The sequence below is a fragment of the Limulus polyphemus genome, unplaced genomic scaffold (assembly GCF_000517525.1).
Source record: "Limulus polyphemus unplaced genomic scaffold, Limulus_polyphemus-2.1.2 Scaffold353, whole genome shotgun sequence".
NCBI lineage: Eukaryota > Metazoa > Arthropoda > Merostomata > Xiphosura > Limulidae > Limulus > Limulus polyphemus.
In genome coordinates, this window is record NW_013665963.1 from 322,084 (window position 1) to 344,018 (window position 21,935).

The 21,935-nt window shown below is 30.1% G+C and overlaps 1 protein-coding gene across 11 annotated transcripts in view; it reads right to left on the bottom strand.

Annotated features, from left to right (window-relative positions):
* The window catches only part of LOC106457632 (serine/arginine repetitive matrix protein 2-like), a 117,649-nt gene that overhangs the window by 57,443 nt on the left and 38,271 nt on the right, over positions 1-21,935 (bottom strand). Inside the window, exons 4-6 of one of the 11 annotated variants that reach the window (XR_002610219.1) lie at positions 21,822-21,915; positions 20,129-20,247; positions 19,161-19,618 (exon numbers count right to left, since the gene is read on the bottom strand). The exons of the other annotated variants lie outside the window; for them this stretch is intronic. The gene's annotated coding sequence lies outside the window, so the exon portion shown is untranslated. Of the gene's footprint in view, positions 1-19,160; positions 19,619-20,128; positions 20,248-21,821; positions 21,916-21,935 lie in introns of those variants that run through there. 11 annotated transcript variants of the gene reach the window in all.

Consider the following 21,935-nt stretch of genomic DNA (forward strand, 5'->3'; position numbering starts at 1 on the left):
ATAAAGGTTTTATTGTGTAAATATAAAACGTTGTTTTTAATTATTTATTATAATTTAAAAAAATAATAATATTGTTGAATGTAGCATGCAACCCATTATTTTTGAATAATTGAAGTATTTCTTGAATTTTAATTATTTCATTAATTAAATTGTAACATTAACATACCCATGTGTGTTAAACCAGTTTTTCTCAGTCACGTTTTTTTATTTACTTATTACATATATACCATTTATAATTGTCTATTACTCATTTCTAAGCAGCTGAAACACCTAAAAAAAAGTTGCTTAACAACATAGGTTATTTCTGTTGAAGCTTATAATAGCATCACTCTCAATTTAGCCTTCACTAATTCCAAAAGTTGATACCCAAAAGCAAAACTAGTTTGATTTACTTAAATTAAACACTGTTACTTTCCCACAGTTATTCATTTAAGTAACTGAATTTACATGCTTATTGCTTATTGAAAGAATTCAAGGCTTGCTATTTCACACTAAATTTTTATTTATAGAATGCAACTGCATCATTTTAAAGCTGGAAACTACATTGTTGTTAACAGTATGATTGGTAGCAAAGTTAATAACAGAATGGTATGTACATTTTCCACAAATATCTATCCCAACATAACCTTATTCATAGTAATAATGTATTAAAAATGAAAAAATTTACTTTTATACTAAATTTTCTATTATTAGTAGCTTGATTAACTCTTAGTGTATTAGTCACTTATTCAGTATTGACACACAGACAATTCATGCAGTAAATGACTATTTTATTAATCATATATATATATTCAGAGCTGAGAAAGCAGAAACATCTGCCTTGTGAAAGTTAACGTTTTTTGCCAATGTCAGTAATTTGATGATGAGAAACAAGATTCTAAATAATGTACAAATACAGAAATGGTTTATATGCTGATATTTCAAAATAAGAATATTTTGATGAAAATGCTTGACTTTTCTTGGCTGCATTATTGATTTTTCAAGGACTTTCCAAGACATGTGCACACCTTATGTTGGTTTGCATAACAAATTTATCTTCTCTTCTCAAGTTTGCTTCTACTGATTTACTAAAGGAATACTCCTTAGACATGGAGCCACATACTTATTCAGCCATTTGCTATACATTTGTATTGATTTTAAGTAACCACAAATTTTTAAAATTTATCTTCTTTCCATGAGTAATAAATGACAATATCATAGGTTCTCAGGAAGTCCAAATCTAAAATACCATCTTTTTGTGTGTTTATATATTTCAAGCCATGAAAAGGGTGTGCATAAGATGCATATTTCTTACTTCACAAATATTACTGCTAACTTCTCTTTATGCATTCTTTAAAAAATGCCAAATTTTCTTTTATCACGTTTACACTTAATATGGATGATGTAATACTTGTGTGAACTGAATTAATAACAAACATCTTATACCATCCATTCTTACCTCCACTACTGGAGAAATCTTAATGACACCAAGATGGGGCTTCGTCTAAAAACAATTACTGTAAGTTTTATTTGAGTGTTCACAGAGGAGGCACAATTTTTACTGTTTCAGATAATGGTCTTACTGGCTTAATTTGTTTTGCAAAAAGATTTATTTCAAACAAAAGCACCATGTAAACACCAACAATTACAGTACTGCAACTGTTTACTCTGATTTATCCTGAAGCAATTTCTAGTAATGTGTCCCTGAAATCCAAATTTAAGTCATTAAAAATGTTTAATATCATTATTTTATTTTAGTTAGTCCAATTATGTCAATTCATTCCAATTTACCGAATTCCATTTAAATCATCTATTACATCTAACAACATTGCATTAGGGGTATTAGCTTATCTTATATTTTGAATACATTATGTTACTCACTAATCCTTTCTGGTAATGTGTTTTGTATCATAGTTCATTCACATACACACAAGCTCTTAACATTGATTTAAGTTCTTGTAATTTGTGATGTTACCTCAGTATTCTGATTAGTTTTATATGTTTGGAACTTCTCATTTTTTCCATTCATTTAATAATCTCTCTCTAAGCAACCTAAAACTATAAATTAGCCTTAACTTGTCATAAAGTCTAATGAATCTTTTCTCCTTAGTTTTAATACACCAGTTATTTTACATGTCTATTCTGACATTTTTACTGTTTTATCTACTGCATTTAGAATACTTTTTTCACATCTTTGTTAAATTTACCACATAATAAGGGAATAGTATTTATGATATAACATGAACAACCTTGTTGTATCAAGTATTGACAGTACAGCAAATACAGAAGGTGCCATAACAACAGAAAGTGCAGTTGGATCAGCATTTTTGGGAATAAAAAGGGTTGAGGTAATTTTCTGAACTTCTATGATTATCTTCTTCAAAATTTACGTTTATATCATCAACTCCTGTAACTATTTTGAATTCTTTAAATTGATCTACTTCTCATATTACTTATTCTATAACTATACCTAGCATCTTATCTCTCACACTTTGTGAACAGGGACTGTACAAAAACTTGAAAGCACTGCTGATGGTTAGTGATACAAGGAATATGCTTTGTTCCAACCTCTGTTGTAAGAAGTACTATCATATTCAGTTGTAACTCTATAAGAACATAAACAAAAAGAAACAACAGATAAACATAATATATTAATGTTAACTGATAATTATTCATAGTTATGACAAAAACAATTCACCTTTAGTTTGAATGTATATTCTTACATTCTTATCAAATCATATATCAAACATATCATTCCTTATTTAGTTTCTGTAGTGCAGCATATTGGTATGTAGAAGACATATCATACTAGATATAAATGACCTTATAACACTAAAACATAACACTAAAATGTTACTATTATTTAATTACACACTCAACGTTTCACTTTATAGCTTCTTCAGGAGTGTTCACCAAAACATGGTTGAGTAGACAAAGGATGGCACCTATAATTTTAATTATTATATTTTTTTATCCTATCTTTTTGTTATTTCACTCTGTAACCTTGATAGAATTTTTGTTTGCAACAGCTAGCAGATAATTATTTCAACAACATTTTTCTATCAACAATAAGCTTTACTACTTAATATGTCAAAAGCACATTATAGATTTGAATAGAATTTATTATTTAAACATTTGAGGTTTTCTAATGTCAGTTTCGGTTTGTGTTTTAGTGAATGCTCCTGAACAAGCTGTCATGCAAAATGTTATAATAAGGTCATTTATTTCTAGTATGAATATTATTCCTTTCTAAGATTCAGTTAATTATTACTTAAAGTTTTCAATATCTAATCACCTTTCTCAATATAGGTGGTTCTTGCTCAGGAAAAGACAGCACCTTCAAAATATTCTTATATTTGTTTGGAAAGTACTAGCTTCTAAAAGCTAACACTAATATCACAATGGTTATAACATCATCATCAAGCTGCTACTTATTTCTTGAAAGTCTTGCTCTTCAAACATCAGTAAAATTAATTTTGTGTGTATGTGGATCTTTTTTAACTTCTTCACTGTGCAGATGTTCATTCCTTACGAGTTTGTTTTGCAATTTTATTATAATGGTGCAGCTTTTGCTACACAGTTTCAAAACTGCTAAAGAGTGTTCTTTATGATCTCATGGTAGAATTATTTGCTTTGCAAAGCCATATTGGTCTTTTGGTAGCACTGAATCACTTGAGCAACCTTTTTAGGTCCACTACTCTCAGTTATGTAATTTATTCATCTTGATATATGTAAGTGCAGAACACACACACACTTTACAGCCAACCAGTATTCAAAACATATTTGGAATAAGTCTTGGAACTTCTCTAACACTCACTGCTTTGATTCTTCTGTGAAAATAGTGTGTGTAGTCTTTTGTAGAAGTGAAAGTGTAGTTGATCCTTTTTTATTTTTCCTATACAGTTGAAGAAGTAAAGCAGTCAATTTCAGAGAAGCCCCAGGATTTAACCTAAAACTTATGCAAAAACACAGAACCCTGCTCAAGATACATGATAGTTACATGAATTTGTCATGTGATCTACATAATGTATAACCACTGGAAAAACTTGGGGCTTTCTCTACAATGCAATGTATGCAAAGCTAAAGTAAATGCATCTTTGTGGGGATATTGGAAAAGGGTTAATCATACTTACCAAGCACACAAACACTGGAGTCTTTATCTTACTGAAGATGTTGTTTTCCTAGTATCACATTCTTTAGTGCCACAACCTGATTCTAATGATGATCATATATTTATAAAAGCCATAATGCTAACTGTTTAAATACTTCAGTATGTTATTGGGAAACTCTGTGGGAATTTTATATAAGTAAGCATGGAGCAAGCTTAACTTGGGTAACTGATTATAATGACTCAAGAAAAATGCTTCGTCTCAACTACTTTTACAAGTAGTATTCATCTAGGTAAACCAGTTATAACTCTACATGTTCAGCATTAAATTATGACATTCATATGAGAAGAATAAATATACAACATTTAAAAATGTCTAATATCAGTGAATATTACATGAAACAATATAGTTTCAACTTTGTTTATATATATATATTATTTTTAACAGTTTCTAGTAACTTGATAAATGTGTAACTCCGTTTTAAGATTCAGTCAATTATTACTTTATTCCTTTGAGAGCATTTATACTTACTGCAGTCCCATACTTCCTCAGCTGACTGACAACTGGGTAAGCTGGTTGAGATTTTTCAGCTAACTTCATTAGTCTGATTACTGTTAAACTGTGTTCTAGATTAGCTAACTGGTAAACAAATCAACTAGTCCAATTAAGAATAAAAGTTACATTTCATTCTTCAAAGATTGACTATATGTTTCTTTGTACACTAAACGGGGGATATTAGTTTTGTAGTCCTTAAATAACAAAAGCACCAAAGTAAAATACAGCCAACTACTATGTCTTGCAATAAATTACTTATTAGTAAAAATTATAATATTTAGCTTTTTCAACTTTACAAATGAAAATGCTGGACATTTTTTGGTTTTAGGTGGTTAATAACACTTAACCCTAGAATTTTTACTATTTCAATATACAAATCAACAGTATCAAAGTTTTTCATATTCACAGAAAAATAACTTTCCAAAGAATTTCAGCATACAACACCTTATGTGTAGAACATGAATTGAACTACTGTAAAAAAACAGATTACAGTTTAATAAAAACATTATGATTGTAAAACTATGTTTATAAAACATTATACTGAGTATAATAAGGCTTAAGAGAAATTATAACTTACAATTTCTGTGACAAAATATTACAGAATTCATGACTGAGATGTGATTTATTGTCCATTTTAATTACTTCACATCTTTCATATTGAAGAGCATGCATGTTGATTGATAAAATAAAACGACAGTTTAATCTAATCAATTTGGCAATGAAAATATATTACTCAACACAGAAACTATCTTACAACTTTCTATTCTTCATTACACATGCTTTAAAAAATGTCATGGAAAGATAATTTTCTTTCATATTTACCTAAAACTTGGGCCAAAAATCCAAACTTTTTTTTTCATAGTGGTCAGGTCCAATCTTGTAAAGAATTTAATCATTTATCTCAAAATACTTGGAATTCTGAATTATATCCACCAAGAAGTAAAATCTTAATTCCTTCCTAACATGTTCAAGGAGACGCCTATTGGAAGACATACTTTATTATATAGTACAATTTTTTATAAGTGTTTCTGAATCATCATACAGAAACTGTTTTAAGTCTTCTCAAAGTGTAGCAACAACTTTTATATTTTTCAGGACGAACCAAGAATTCTGTAACATGAACAGTTTCTTAACTTCAGACTAGCCAATTAATTAGCTTTAGAGAGATGTTAATGGTTTTTCTTATGAAGTGTAACACTAAATACATAATAATAAAACAGTATTATAACACTACTTAAAATACTTCTTGTGAATGACTTCTTGGGAGAGGATCTAATTTTGTCTTGAGAATTATATTCCAAACCAGTGAACCTGAGGTGAATGAAGATGGTAAGTTTATTGGAGAACATAGTTAATATACAAGCATGTTCTAAGAATTCTCTCTATTTATTAGTATTCAAAATACAATTTCAAAGTTTTGAATAAGTCATAATAGTGCATGAATTTGATTTATAAGTTAACACTGCTTTACTTTCTCCATAAATAAGCAAATTAATTTAACAATTAAAATCTATATAACATTAATGAATTTTTTTTTTATTCTACTAGAACATATGCTATATGCCAACACGTTTTTGGTATTTGTGCTTAGTGTCTGCCTTATTTTTCTCATCAAAATTTGATAAGTAGTACCATTTCTGTATCTTATCATTGCATGTCCATCATAGGAAACAACAACAAAAAAGAGAATTTGTAAAGCATAAACAGTGTATAAGTTATTTTAAACTGTATTCAGTCTGCAAGTAATGAATCCAGACAAGACTTTGAGAATAAAAAGCACATAAATAATAAATTGGATGCAAATTTTTATTTTGAAACTGTTTACATAAAAAGATTGAAGATTATTATAACCTGACATAATGCTACACTACACATGGAAAACTTCAACACATCAATGCATGTACATTATCTCATATCAAAAGCCATGACATTTATCAAACTGACAGAAATAATTAAAACAAACTAGTACTTAAAATATATATCAAAACAAGCACAGTTAAAACCATGTTTTATATTTATTGTAAATGATTTTTTTAGCAATCTTTTTTCTAAGACACTTTTCATGAAAGTGACTAACTCTTTACAGTTGGTACTCCAGATGTCCAGTTACTGTTCCTTCTGTTTTACAATGCAAATTTCTGGAGTGACACAGTTCACATTTCTTCACAATATGTAATACTACATTTTAACATTCTCCCGATGTTAGTACTCCTGATGATCAAGTCCTTTTCCTCCTTTTCACTGTGTAGATTTTTGTAGTGACACAGTTCACATTTCTTCACTATCTGTATTACTACTTTTTAATTTTGTCGTTGTTATGCACTTGAAATCTGTAAACCCCTACATACTTTTAAGTGTTATTTTACAAATAAAAATGGATTCTGTATTATATATAAAAAAAATCAATTACATGTTAACAGTACATTAACCTGTGTGCTTATAAATCAAATACACCTCTAAATCCAACTTTTATGTCACAAAATTAGGTTCACCACAAAGAATAATAATAAATATCATAAAGAGTGGATCATATATTAACACAAACACAGTTTCTCAGTTTAAAAACTTAATATGATTACATTAATAAGAAAGTTACTTCCTTGTTTCAGCAAAATTGTGAACCCAAGTTTAGAACATAATGGGCTTTCAAGTTGCTTTTTCAAATTATCAGTAGCAATACAATACAAAGGATTTGTTAATTTTTTCTTGTGTCGTAAACATAACCCAACTTTTAATCAGGCTACAAATTGGTGCTTTTTAAGCCTTAAATATATTCTAAGAATAGCATAACAATATTGACCATACAAAATTGCATCTAATAGCATTCAAAACACTTAATTCTGTTAACAAATGCCAGATAATCATAAATAAATACAACAAAAATTTTCAGTTATGGCTTCAAAAATAGACATCTGTAAATCTTTGGAGGATGGGGTGTAATTGGAAATCTTAAGCATTGAGATAAAACTGAAGACAAAAGCAGAATTTTGCTGTTATTATTCTAATTGTGGAAAAGCCTAAAACAACACTTCTGCTTGCATTTGTTTAAGACAGTGGATTTAATGTATGTAAAGTAATGATTACTTAATCAGATTAGATGAATAAAAAAAAACTGTTATGTGATTTTGGAAAGATGAAATAAAAACAGAATATAATATATACAACATTTAACTTTATATCCACAAGTCTTTGAAATCCTTATATTTCACCAAGGTGTAATATGAGTTTATTGATGTTAACAAAAAGAAATTTTGTGTAACATATAAGGTATGTTCGCTGAAGCTAAATGTGATATTTTGTATGTTGGGATTTTTTAGTTCTCAACATCAATCTCGTTTGTTATACTATTCACAACTCTTCAATCAATATAATTAAATATCCACTCCTGTTCTATCTTATGACATAAAATATATTTTTAGTCAGTGATGCTAAAGTTAACATTAAGGAAAATAGTATTCTAAATCTCATTGTAGATTATTAATGATACTATTCTTTTACAAAGAAATCATTCTGTTTTACATAGGACTGATACAGAAACATTACTAACTACAATGAAGTATTTGAATATAAAATAATTCTTCATTCTAGATGGAACACAGAGCAACATTTTAGTTAACAGACACTTTGTGATTCAGGCTTACACATAACAAAAGCAATACATGGTTTTCAAATTTTATGAAAGTAACTAAGCTAAGACTGAACACAAAAGCACAATTACAGTATAATATTAATTTTGTTGTCAATTATTTAGATAATACAGTGAAATACATCATATACAATAACCTTATGTGAAATCTACAGTTACACAGTCAATTTGAATACTGATGTTCAAAAATGTTATGTTCTTGCTGGATGTCCTTTTATATTTTCAATACAATTTCTTTTTTTGTGTGAACAGAAAGCTGCACTAATTTCTTCTTTTCATACTTATCTTCCATTAAGTGAATTAGAACAGCTTTCTTACCGTTGACTTCGATTCAGAGCTTCAGCATTATACTTACATTATCTCTATTTAACTAATACACACAAAAATACATAACTTATCATAAGGTCACTGCATCAAAGTTACATTTTTAAACAACAAGAGAACAATAAAGATTGTAAATGAATTTTCTTTTCCTAATAAGGTAGATATTTAACAGAGAAATATCAAGCTATTTCTAATCGTTTTTTCTTGTAAAAGAAAATTCTTTTTGTTTCATAAGCTTAAAATAATTAGTAACATACACTTGAACAACTTAGCACTATATCAAAAGGGTTATAAAAAGCCACTATAAAAATGATCGATTAATCACAAAAAGTAAGCCATGAAAATATGTTTGAGAACTGACACACATTCTAAGACTTCACTGAAAGCCATGTTTCAATGTTCTTCAACCTTTCAGACAAGCAGGTCAAAATACAAAGTGCCAAACATAAAGTACAGTAATATATAACAATGATTAGTAGTAGTAAATACTATCAGATTTAATTTCCAGTTACAAGCTTCACATGTGAAATAAAATTAGAATAAAACTTTTAACCTTTCTTTAAATTATTATTAAATAAATGTCAGTGATCAATGATGGTACCTCTCACATCTAAGGTTATCACTTGCTCTCTCAACTATATGTGAGAAGGTAGCTGTTCCTAAATAGAAAAGCATAGAAGAGAAATACAAACATAAAACTAGTCACAACCACAGAGATAAGTAAAATTGCCTGAAGTGCACTGAAGCTCCTCCAGTGTAATAAAATCTATGATATGCAACTACTAGTAATTACAATATTTATGATATTGTTATTACTATTACAAAATGGAACTTTCCTCCAAAATGTATAATAATAATAATAAAAAAAGGTATTAAAACCTTTCTCCTACCTGTTCAGTATGTTGTTAAAAATGGGCACTCTGTAGTACAAGTGATCATAAATAACCACATCAAAGATTTACACATACACACACAGATTATATATATCTGTTGTACCAGTGATCATAAATTACCACATATGGGATTAAACACACATGATGATTATAAAATATTAATATGTATCCTTTAGTTACAAGTTAATTCCATGCATGTTTCACCATATCTAAAGATTACCTTTAAAAGCTAAAACATGCATGTTAGATAACATGCCTAGTAATTTATAAGTATTTATGCAACTAAGTTGTTTAGTTGTTTATTGAATTTCACACAAAGCTACTTGAGGGCTACATGCACTAGCCATTCCTAATTTTGAAGTGACATGGGGAAGGCAGTCAGTCAACACCACCCACAGCTAATTCTTTTACCAACAAATAATAAGACTGACCATCACAAGTCAAGCACCCTAACCATCAGGCCATGCATCAGTTTTTTGACAATAAAAAAATTATAAAACACTAATAAATGTTTATTTTTATTCTAGAGCTGAAGGTAGCAACCACACCCTTTGTAATCTGACTGTAATGGTATATTTAATTTTCCAATTTATTAGAACCAACTATCTCATTAGGAAACAGCTACAGATGGTGAATGGTAGTTTTAGAAGCAAGACATGGAGCATGCATTTCTGTTACATTTTGTCACATGTAAGGCTTACAAATCAAGGATAGCTCTAATTATGGTGTATCACCACCACCACAATGTGGGTTCTACTTTGAAATACTTCTCTTACAAGGGTCCAATTTAACTTTCCCACATTGTTAGTTTGCCAAGCTAGTTATTTCTGTCCTTGTTAAGTGTGAAAATTTTTTTTGATCCACTTGTCTAAAAAATATTTAAAAAATTATCACTCAAAGTGAGATAATAATTATGTGTAAGATATATATATGCATGTAGATTATATAAAATAACAGGCAAGGAAAACATATTTTGAATATTTTAGTTTATATATATTTATTATTTCAACTCTCCAGGTTAACAACAGAAATATCGGTCCTTAAAAAATCACAATTTTATTGTCTTCGAGGATCATATTATAAACCAGTTCATTGGAATTCTACTGGGAGTTAATTGTTCAGCCTTTGTTGAAGATACTCCTGTTGCTGATTTGTTTGAATAATGTACAGTTTAATAAGGTAAATAAATATCAATAAATGTATGTTTATGATATCTATTCTTGTAAACTACAAATAGACAATGTTTCTATTTCTGGACATAAAGCCTATTATCTAGGTTTAAATTTTATTTGACAATCTATACACTTTCCTATGCTTAGAGTGATAATCCTTTAGCTTTAGTTTACTTGGTTTGGCAACTTTAAAAACATTTTTACAAGTACTTTACCACAAGTATAAACATGCAATTAAATTTCAACAGAAATACTTTCCCAAAACTTTAATTGAAGCCATGAATAACTCCCTTTAGATCCTCCTTTCTGGGTTAATAATATGAAGTATTAATAACGTTTGTTAAATCCACCTTGACATGACTAATCACCATGTGATATTCTTACTGCTACAACAGAAATAGGGAAAATTTCACTTGAGTTTTCGTAGTTAACTGTAGGCCATTAATGGTGAAGGATGGGGGGGCATACTGTTAGTGACTTTGGCTGTCATACCTTTAATATATTATTTTTATGAAACTGTTGCAATATCCACAGTTCATTTGCTTTTTACTGTTTGATCTAATTTTTAGCCATTTCAGTAGATATGTTTTGCTTATAACTTTCATCATCATCTCTCTTTCTAAACACCTTATCACAACTAGCTTCAGACAATGAAAGATGGTATAGAAGTGGGACATTATAGGCTCAAGAACCCACATCTACTTTTCATGTTTAAGTTTGCAACATGGAAGCAATTGAACTAAGGACGAATCTGGTCGAAAATTCCCTACCACTTAACAAGTTCTACTTCCAAAGACACCTCAGAAGTTAAAATACAATTTATAAATTCTTACACTATTTTTGTCCCCATTGCTGCATTTTAGTTTGTGTTGTTTTTACACTTTCTTCGTTTATGATATTAAGCTTATTAACTTGATTTGGCTTTCTTAATACATATATATATATATATATAAATGAACAAACTTAAAATATGTTCGTGTATGGTATTCATATACCCCCACACACATTTCTGCTTTTCTACCAACTACAACAAATGTTCTTGTATTTGAGTTTTGTGCTTTATATGAACATAATTTTTTTTGTAATTATTTACTTGAAATTTTTGAGGCTGATTTTTACACCAAACAATATACACAGTTGTTCCAAACTAAAACAAAAGTTATGTTTTCCATAAACATGCAGATACTAAAAAAAAATATACAAAATAACTTCAATAAAGTATTTCCTAATGTATAAGCATTACGAAATTGCAAAACAATTTTCAGTTAGTAAATAATGTCTTACATGAATCAATTCCAAACAAGTACATATTTGTGTACTGCCAATATTTTGACTGTTTTTTATTCTAAAAAAAAAAATGCTGCCAAGTTTGTATTGTAATTCTATGTATGTAATGATTCACTTATAAACTACATTTATTCCCAGGAAGATAATGTGTTAGATAATGTTTGATGTTCTACCATGGTCAATCATAGTGAATTTCAGAAAAAAAATCGAAAATGTAAAAGTAACAATTTTGTGAAAATGCTACTTAAGCCTCAGCTTCTTACTATTTTGATAAATATACAATAAGCTTATTGTAATTAACATATAACATAAGGCTTTCCTTTTCACTGAAACAGTGAGACATCATCAATCTCAGTTTAAATCACTAAACTTAACCAAAACAATACAAAATGCCACTCTCTTTTCCTTATCCTGAATTTACCACTTTACATGTGTCATGCTTTACATCAATGCTAATAATTAAGCATCATTCCTTTATGGAAAGCTATATTGTTTGTACGCTATTTTATAGCTGTTTCCATTGACACTCTTGTCCCCTAAAAGTTGGTTCATAATTTCTCACTAGTAATCACTAAGTGACTATATTTTTTTAAAAATTAGGTATTTTGTAACTAATAAAAACAGTTTGCTCCCCGTTATTCTTGTGTTGAAAGTTTGTGTTTTTGAAGATGACAGAGAAAGGGAATGTGCCTACTAGTAGTCATCACCATTTCCAATGTTGTGAGAAGAATATCTGAAGTTAAGGTACGGATAAGCTATTAATCATTTGAGGTATAATGACAAGTTAAAAATACCACAGCCTCAAGATTCCTAGACATAACCTAATTTCTGTTAGAAGGTTAAAAGTAAAATACCGTCACATTCCTATCACTCGACCCTCTTTTCATTCATGTAAAATATGTAGTCATAATGTTATTGAAGTTGACCAATGACATGCAGTGTTATACGAAGATATCTGATACTCTGGTGTTACTATCATTTGCATGTCATCTCATGTTAATTAATTATTCTTATGCATCGATCTTGCTTTGCTATTTACTCGTACATTTCTTTTTACAGGTACTGCTAAGAAGTAAAACCTTTAAACTCTTACCAATTGATTGCCAAGACATTTTTAAAATATCCATGAAATGGAGAAGTGCATATGAATATTATTATATAGAAACATTCTATCTTGAACAAATCCAAGTCTATTTTTCCTAGTTGTTGCTTTAACTATCACTACAATCTCCATACTGTCATGTCTCTTGAATAATAACCGAGCTAATACCAAATCAATGGTATGTGTGAATGAAAACTGTTCAATGTAATTAATTAGTAATACGGTAATTGTTATTTACAGTAAGTATTTCATGGAGATGTGTCTAAGACAATGAGTTATGTCAAATGGAAAACCTCGTATAAAAGTGAAGGATCCAAGAATTAGCCCTTTCAGCAATAAAGTATGATAAGAGGATTTTAGTCCTACCTTCTGACATCTTAATCATTAACTATACTGCTACAGTCATAAAAAATTGTAAGGATGTACAAGACATTTTTTGTTTCATTGCTGAAAGGATGGGGGGGGGGGAGCACACAGAAGGAAATGTGTTGTTTATGGCTGCAGAGTACTGTTTTATGTAGCTACAAAGTCAAATATACCTGCAAATTTACTATGACCATCTAAAGATGACTTTAAATATGACTGTATAAAATACTGGGATAATGTTCCATAAATGTTGACATATAATTTCCTGTTTGAAAATTACAAAAATTAAGATGAATTATTATTTTGGTTAACTGAAAAAAACAACAACAGCAGGCAAACTGGGTTGTTAAACAAAGCTCTTCTGCAAAAAGCCATCTTCTTTCTCACTTTAAAATTCAACTAGTCTTGACTAAACTACTAATATATCAGCACAAATGTTTTTTTTATGGTTACAATTATCCACTATAAACAAATTTTTAAACACCAAAGAAATGATGATAAAACAACAAAGATATTAACATATCCTTTAATTGTAAGCATTTAGAAATAAAAAAACAAAAGCTACAAATACACAGACATAAAACACTAATTTGATAGTCAAATTTAAATGTTTAATTCTTTCCACAACGTTGAACTGCTAATCAACATAAAACTGGATTTTTGATATCTCGAATCTTTATCAACATAACTTCCCATTTTTTTATATATCAAGCCCAATGCCAAATCTTTCATTTATTAAATTAATGTCTTCTTATTACCAACACAAACAGTACAGAAGGTTGTTTATTACATGTAATTTGGTTAATTGGATCATTACCACAAAATACCTTTGTTCCACTGTTCAACATGATCTTTCAAATTCTTGTTCTTCTATATGAAATAAATTCACTGTATGAACTTCTCCATCCTTTTTTCACACAGATCAGGCAACTTCAAAAACCTTAAATATTCAACAAGTGTTACCAACAACAAGACATGTCAGAAAACTTGAAAGTTACAAAGTTTATTTTTCTTTCTTGACAAGATCGAAGTATTTTTTCTTTTTCCTTTACATAATTCTGAACTTTATTCTGCAATCTTAAGCATCATGTAAGACATAAGATACACAAATACTGTTCATCAAATACATAACACTGATTACAATATCGTCGTAATGAGCATCAGTCTCATCCAATGCTTCATTTATATCTTCCTTTCTTTTATCTTTTTGTCATGAATTGTTAGACTTTCTTCTCCTGCAACAAAAAGATCACTAAATGAGGTTTTAATGCATTTGATTAGTTTGTTTGTTATTAATAAAAAAGACAGACTATGGGCTATCTGTGTTGTGCCCACCACAGGTATCAAAACCCAATGCTTACAGTTATAAACCCTCAGACTTACTATTGAGCCACCAAGGGGCTTTGGTGTACTTGAAACCAAAGTGTTAAGCATAAGCATTATATAAAAATCATTTTAAAACAAATGTTGGTAATATTAATACCCTTCATAACACAAATACTGTAATCATTTTTATTTGATTATTCCCCATACAAAAAGCAACAAAAACTGGATGTTAATAAACATAATTTAAGCATAGTAGAGTAATAATACTTGAGGTATGGCTACTATAAAAATGATGTTAATAACAGATTATCATAAAAATATTTGTATATTACATGTTAATTTCTCATTCATCAACATTTCGTAGATGATCTTCTATTAAACAAACCTTTCTTCAATGCTGACATCTATATATATTTATTGCATGTACAAATACACTGTCTTAACAAAATAACTGAAAGACTGGAAACATTCCCATGTATATTACTATTTTTACATAAATCTACCTTATTTTCTCAATATTTTTCACTATCTCCTTTATAATTTTTTTTTATCAAAGTTTTCGGTAAAATATCCACTGACACAAACTTCTCAGTTATCGCCTTTTTTTTTTCTTCTTTTAATCATTATTGCCTTCTCAAGTGTTTTCAGTAATTTTATTCTTAGCATCGCACTTACCTTCAGCTGATCTGGCCTTAAACATTGCCCATATCTATGGAAATCTTGCCTTCAAAATCACTTGTGTCATCAATAATTTGTCTTTAACATCATATGTACTATTAGCAACCTTGTTTTTAACATTTACATTTTAAAATATCCTACCTTCAGCATCACTTATATCTTCCATGACATTTCCTTTGCCATCACTTGTCTCATCTTATGTCATCTCTTGTTTGATTTTTAATACTTTATATTTTGAATTATTTAATCAGTATTCTGACATATTTATCTTCAGCAACTTTTCAGACCTTTTTTTTACAAACTTTAATTTTATTTTGATATCAATCTTAACATCTTTAACTAATACCTTTAAATATTTCAAATAGGTCTTTTCAACATCTCTTGCATGATGTTTAATTTAAAAGTGTCCTTTAGTAAAGTTTACTTCAATGTTATTGTCTTGGTATATCATTAACTTGGTATATAATTTGTTCTTCAAATTTTAGACTTATCACCTCTTAATATTTCCAGTTGTTTCTCATATATGTTCATCTTACCTTTCATTATCTTCTTAGCCTTTAGTAGTTTTTTCACTAATGTTAACATTTTCCGTACCTAAAAACGTATTTCCGATAGATACTCATTTACACACACAGAATAGCTTAATTCCTTCATGCATCAGCCTATGAGACTTGCATGGCGCTAGCCTTGACCTAGCTCCCACCTAAAAAATACACGTTTAACATGAACTGCACTAGTACGCAATATCATCATGATGCGATGAGAGCCCTCCACCATTAGGAAGGCAACACAACCTCCTTGCGCAGTAGCTCACCCTAAGTACTTGTGCTTGAATTAACTTCATTCTTAGATGAGGCAAGAAGAAAGTGCACCAAAAGTGGGAGGATGGGTGGGAAGAGATGAGTATCTATCAAAAGTACAGAGGAAGAGGGGGCACGGACACAAACTGATGTAATAGAGGAAACCGAGGTTGTACCAGCCAAAGAGGCACAACTAACAGAACCTGACAAGAAGTGTCATGTATTAAAGCGAAGGCACAAGGAAGAAAACAAAAAGAAGGGTAGACATACAGAAAAAGATGAGATCAGTCCTGGCTGACAGCATCACCTGCTAAGGCCAAAGGATGAGGTATTAAGGATCAGAAGAGGGAAAGTTTGATATTGAGAGGAGATGCAAAGTCATCGATGAGAGGCATGCCCAACCAAGAGCAATCTCTCACAGAAGAATGCAGGTGTGAGAGAAGTCCTCCTCCTGAGAAGGGGCAAGGAGACTCTAACTGTTCATATAAGGTGCAGATACAAAGCTGAAAGAAAGAGCATGGAACTGGAACACTTCATTCTGGTGGGTAAAACAAAGAAAATGTCTGGAGGATAATGCAAACTAAACTTGTAAAAAGATGCTCAAAATGTTGGCCTTGATCATCCACAGTCTGGGTGGAAAGAACCACCAGAAAGAAAAGAAACCCTCCATACAGAACTGAGGGATGAGAAGAAATCATTTGAGAGATGACAAGTTGATAACTGGATGCCACAGAAATAAGAGAAATAACCTAGAGTATGGATAAATACTCTTGATGGTGTTTTTGGCCTAGACATCTGAGATTGCATCCTCTAAACACTGACAATAAATGGGATCAGAGTGAAGACAAAAGATCACACAGATAAAGCTGTGCCTAGAGCAAGCCTTGGTGGGAGAAATAACCAGTCAAAACCATCATCATCCTGGTCATGTTTAAACTGGGGAGAAGGAATGCTGATTGAATGGACAGAAGGAGGAGGCCCAGTAACTTCATTCTCATCTTCACTATATTCCTTAAACAACTTTTTTTTATCAACTGCTTGAATAACCACTCTTTTGTCATTGTATTCAAGTTTTTCAGTCACATGTAAATTATTTATTTAAGTAATACATTTTTATTTCAACTTTCCTTCACTTTTCCCTCCAAGAAAAATCTTTCTGGTATACCCTTAAATTCCTTTCCCTGTTAACTCCAGATTTTCAAGAATATTCATTCTTATTCTTTATTAGTTTGCATGCTTTAAAACACTAAAAGCAATGATTCTTCTCACTGCAACACGTACTAGAGCTAACTTCCGTAGAAAAACTTCAACTTTTAAGGTTTTTCTTCTTTGCCCTGTAAAGGTTATTAGAAGTTTATTTCCTATACTAGGATCCTGAATACATGTATCACTAAGTTGTAGGTTTATAATTTTGCATCTTTTTTGTTCAAACATGCTTCTCAGACTTGTGTTATCATCATTGTTCTCTCAGTTCCCTGTCACATCATCCAATTCAATCAAAGCTGAAGATCTTTGTTTCAATAATTTTTTTTTATAAAGTCGATTACAATTTAAAAAAAAAGCTATCTTCACATCATCCTGGTCTGATTTTCAACTTTTTTACCACACCAGGCACTTTCTACTGCTTTTGTGCCAAGGACACAAGTTTTAGTTTTTTTAATCTGAATGATCATTACTAATGATAGAGAATAACCTTTCAGAATTTTCCAAATTTTTGTGTCTTGTGCTTCTTTTATGGGATCTTCCTATCTCATATAACACCTCAAAGAGTATAAAGCACTCTCTTCATATTTTATTGTTCACTGTTTTCTTCATTCTGTTCTGAAAACTTTTGAACTGTTACTTTATCAGATGTAGTTATGCTGTCACATTGGACTATACCCTGATTTTGGACTTCAGTGCACAATTTAACAATAGCAATATTCCATTTAGATGATGTCTTGGGTTTTGCCACTAGCACAAGGTCAGTTTTATTAGTGACTAACACACACCAAAATCATTTTCTTTTTTTCTGAGAGTGAACCAGTTCCATAATTGTCTTGCAAGCTGGGACTCAAAGTATGAAAAATCTCTCAGAGAAGATAACAGTTTTTGGCTTTGACTCCTGTAATCGCTAAATATAAATCTATTTGTTAATTAGTAGAAATGTCATGCTGATTTGGAATTTCTTTAACTGTATTCAGAAAACCTTATCAAACATGTTCATGTCTGCTCGTAACGTATTTATATTTTCTATAACAGATGAAACAGAAATATATTTCTATTTATAATTTTAATGAATCTTATTTTTCAGGACTAATTCTTTTCACCCAAAGTTGTCCATTCACGTTTTCCTCTACGAGTCTGAATGGTCACTTAGTCATCAAGACTTGCTCTTGCCAATGATGGTAAAAACTTGGTTTTTGCCAGTAATATCATGTAAACTGTTTCTAATCAATAAATAATATACTGAGATTATGTTTAACTTCTGCAATTGACCCAGTTGCAAAAAAGTGTCTGGCAGATTTGGACCAAAAATATGGAAAGCCTGAGGGATCTGATAAGCACTGCTTAATTTTTTCTCTTCCTACATTTCTTAGACTAATTTAAGAGATATAAATAAATACTAACCTGTGAAGGGTCTTGAGATACTTTACTTGCATCTCCAGACTGAAACTGTCCAGCAAATGCCTTGGCTATATCTTCTTCTGACAAGACAGGACTTGTGTTTCCTTGGTCTCTAGCTCCTGAACTGGTATTCCCTTTACGCAATGGAAATAACTGTATCCCAGACTTCAAAAACTGGGAGGATGGGTTTGGAGCCAACGTTTTACCTCCAAGACGAAGCGAGATCCTTTCTCCACCAACACATGGTTCATGCTTTGCTTCTTCTTTAGGTTCTTCTTGTTCATTTTTTTTCCAATTGAACTTTCCAAAACCAGATATTTTAGTATCTTCAACTTTACTAGTAGCTAACATTGACCTATAATTAGGTGCTTTACCAATTATAACAACCTGTGGTTTCATGTCTCTCTTGCTTTCTACATCTTTTTTTTGGGTTTCACTCTTTGACTTATCACCAAGCAAAGTCAATTTAATTCCTTTATTTTTTAACTTTTCTTGAGCTTCTTCAGTTGGTGTAGGTGGTTTCTTGGTTGGAGGAGTCACAAAATCTTCCTCCAATTCACTCACCTCTTTATTTTTCTCTTTCTCTGCTTTATTTCGTTTTTCTATTTCCTTTACAGCTTTAGTTCGCTTTTCTGCTTCTTTTTCTTGTTTTCTTCTCTTTGCTATTTGCTCTTTTTCTTCTTCTTTCTGTCTTTTCTTTTCTTGTTGTACTGTACTTGTGGTTTTATCTAGATTCCATTGGCGTTCATACGATGGATTCAAAAGAGTGAATTTCTGTGGAGGAAAACAAAAAATAATAATAAAAAACATTAGCCTGAAATTACATAATTCTAACATTTCAGAAAAAGAAGATTTTGACAAAATGCTGGAACAAAAGTACTGAATAGTATAGTAAACAGGTCATGTGCTCAAGAAAGAAGGCAATCTGTTAGAAATAACTTTTAATGCCTTACTTTTTCCATATAGTTTTAATAAAAGTAATTCATTTTGTACTTTGTAGTTTAGTAGTTCCAATTTCAGTGAAAGAATGGGAATAATATATAAAAAATGTAAATGTATAAAAACAGTCAATACTTTTATTCAATGGATATTTATAAACTCAATTTCCAAAAACAATGACTTGAAAATAATACAGAATATATTTTGTTTAAAGACTGACCCATATTGCAGTGCTTCTTTTTTACTATTAATCTATTTCATTATCAGTATTTAACTACCAGGACTAAAGTTTAACTGAAAAAGTAGCATTATAGAAGATGCTTAAGGCAGCCTGCAAAATATTACCGTATAGTTTCGATTGTGCTCTTGACTTTTCAAGTGTTCATCAGCACAGGCTCCATCACCCATGAATTCCTTACACAGTGAACAATAAAACCCAGAAATGGGGTAGATAAACTGAACTCCTAAAACCCAACAATAACATAGTTTAAGTAACACGAACTCATCTTTAAAATAATTACATATATGACTCCCCTATACTACTAATTTTTATCCAATGTATTATAATACTTTACTATTGGGAAAACTCATGTTTTGCATACAAAACATTTTTTTGGTTGCAATATTTTGTATCTGAATGCACATAGTTAATAAAATGTAAAGGTAGTGCAGGGTATTCAAAGAAATTAAAACAATTAAGTGACCTGCCTAACTCACATATGAGGTTAGGTATGTAAAGTTCTGAAAGAAACTGATGGCAGTGAGGAGCGTCTCAATGACTGTCACATTAAACCTATTCCACAACATATGAAGTACAAATGAAAGAGTCAAATAGTGTAATCAAAAATAACAAACTGATCAACTTATCTGGTAAGACACCAGATCTAGTGATGTTTTCAATACCTGAGTATCATAGGCCAGTATAAATACTCAACAGTGACAGTACCAGTAACCTAAGCATTTAAAAACAAATAAAGAAAGTTGCACCAAAGCAAGGAATGGCAGATCCATTCCCCAAATATCTTTCCTTTTATAATGCATAATACGAACCACACCTACCCCTCCCTTACACATGTGGTGATATTGCTCATACTCCCCTACTCCTAATTTAATTTTTTACATATATTTTAAAAAACTTTCTATGCATATATGGTGACATTATCCATACTTCCCAATCCTAATTTAATTTCTGTTTATTTTAATGTAGTTTAAAAAGATTCCCACACATGCACATACATTACTCATTTAATTATATAGATTTTACTTAATTTGTTTCATAAAACATAAATAGGTACATTTTCACTAAATTTCAAAAATTATTTCAGCCTAGTAATCTGTTTCACATGCAATAACACGTCAAGTTTTGTTTCACAGTATGTAAATTTTAATTTCTTGTACAGTTTCAATGAAATGTACATTGAAAATGTCATACTGTTTATATGTATCACCAATAAGCATGATAAAATGACTACAAATAAGAAACATTACCTTTTTTTTAAATGAATATTTCACATACTTTTTGTAGTCTTAAAAACACAATGACATTAACTAGAATTTTTTAATTTTTCTTCCTTGAATCTTCAAAATGCAAAATACTTTTGCAGTTTTTTTAAATGCTATTTTGATGTGCATTTTATTCTAAAAACAAAAACTAATAGTTCCACTTGCTGTCACATATATCATGACATGCACAAACATACAGTTTGGTATATTAGTCAAAGAAAATTTGTTGAATATACTTATACAAACAATAACTCCTATAAAAGCTTGCTTCTAAATCAACAAGCCATAAAACCAAGTCTTTTTTCAATCAAACACCAATGTTTAGTGATTTTACTAGGTTTTCACATAAGTGAAAATATTTATGCAATCAGATCACATAATGTGAAAATACTCAAGACTTCTACAATGTTCATTTTTTACCAGCTTTTAATGTTTTTTTTTATATCAGATTGAAACTATAAACTTACATATACAATGTCACAAATTTAAGTACTATATGCACCTATTTCTCTAAAAATGTATTTCTAACACTTACCTTTCAAAGGAATAATTATTTTTGAACATTAGGTTTTTCAAGTGGACGTTTTTTTTATTTCTGAAGCCCAAGGTCGATCAAGTGCATCCATTTTCTAATAGTGCCATATTAAAA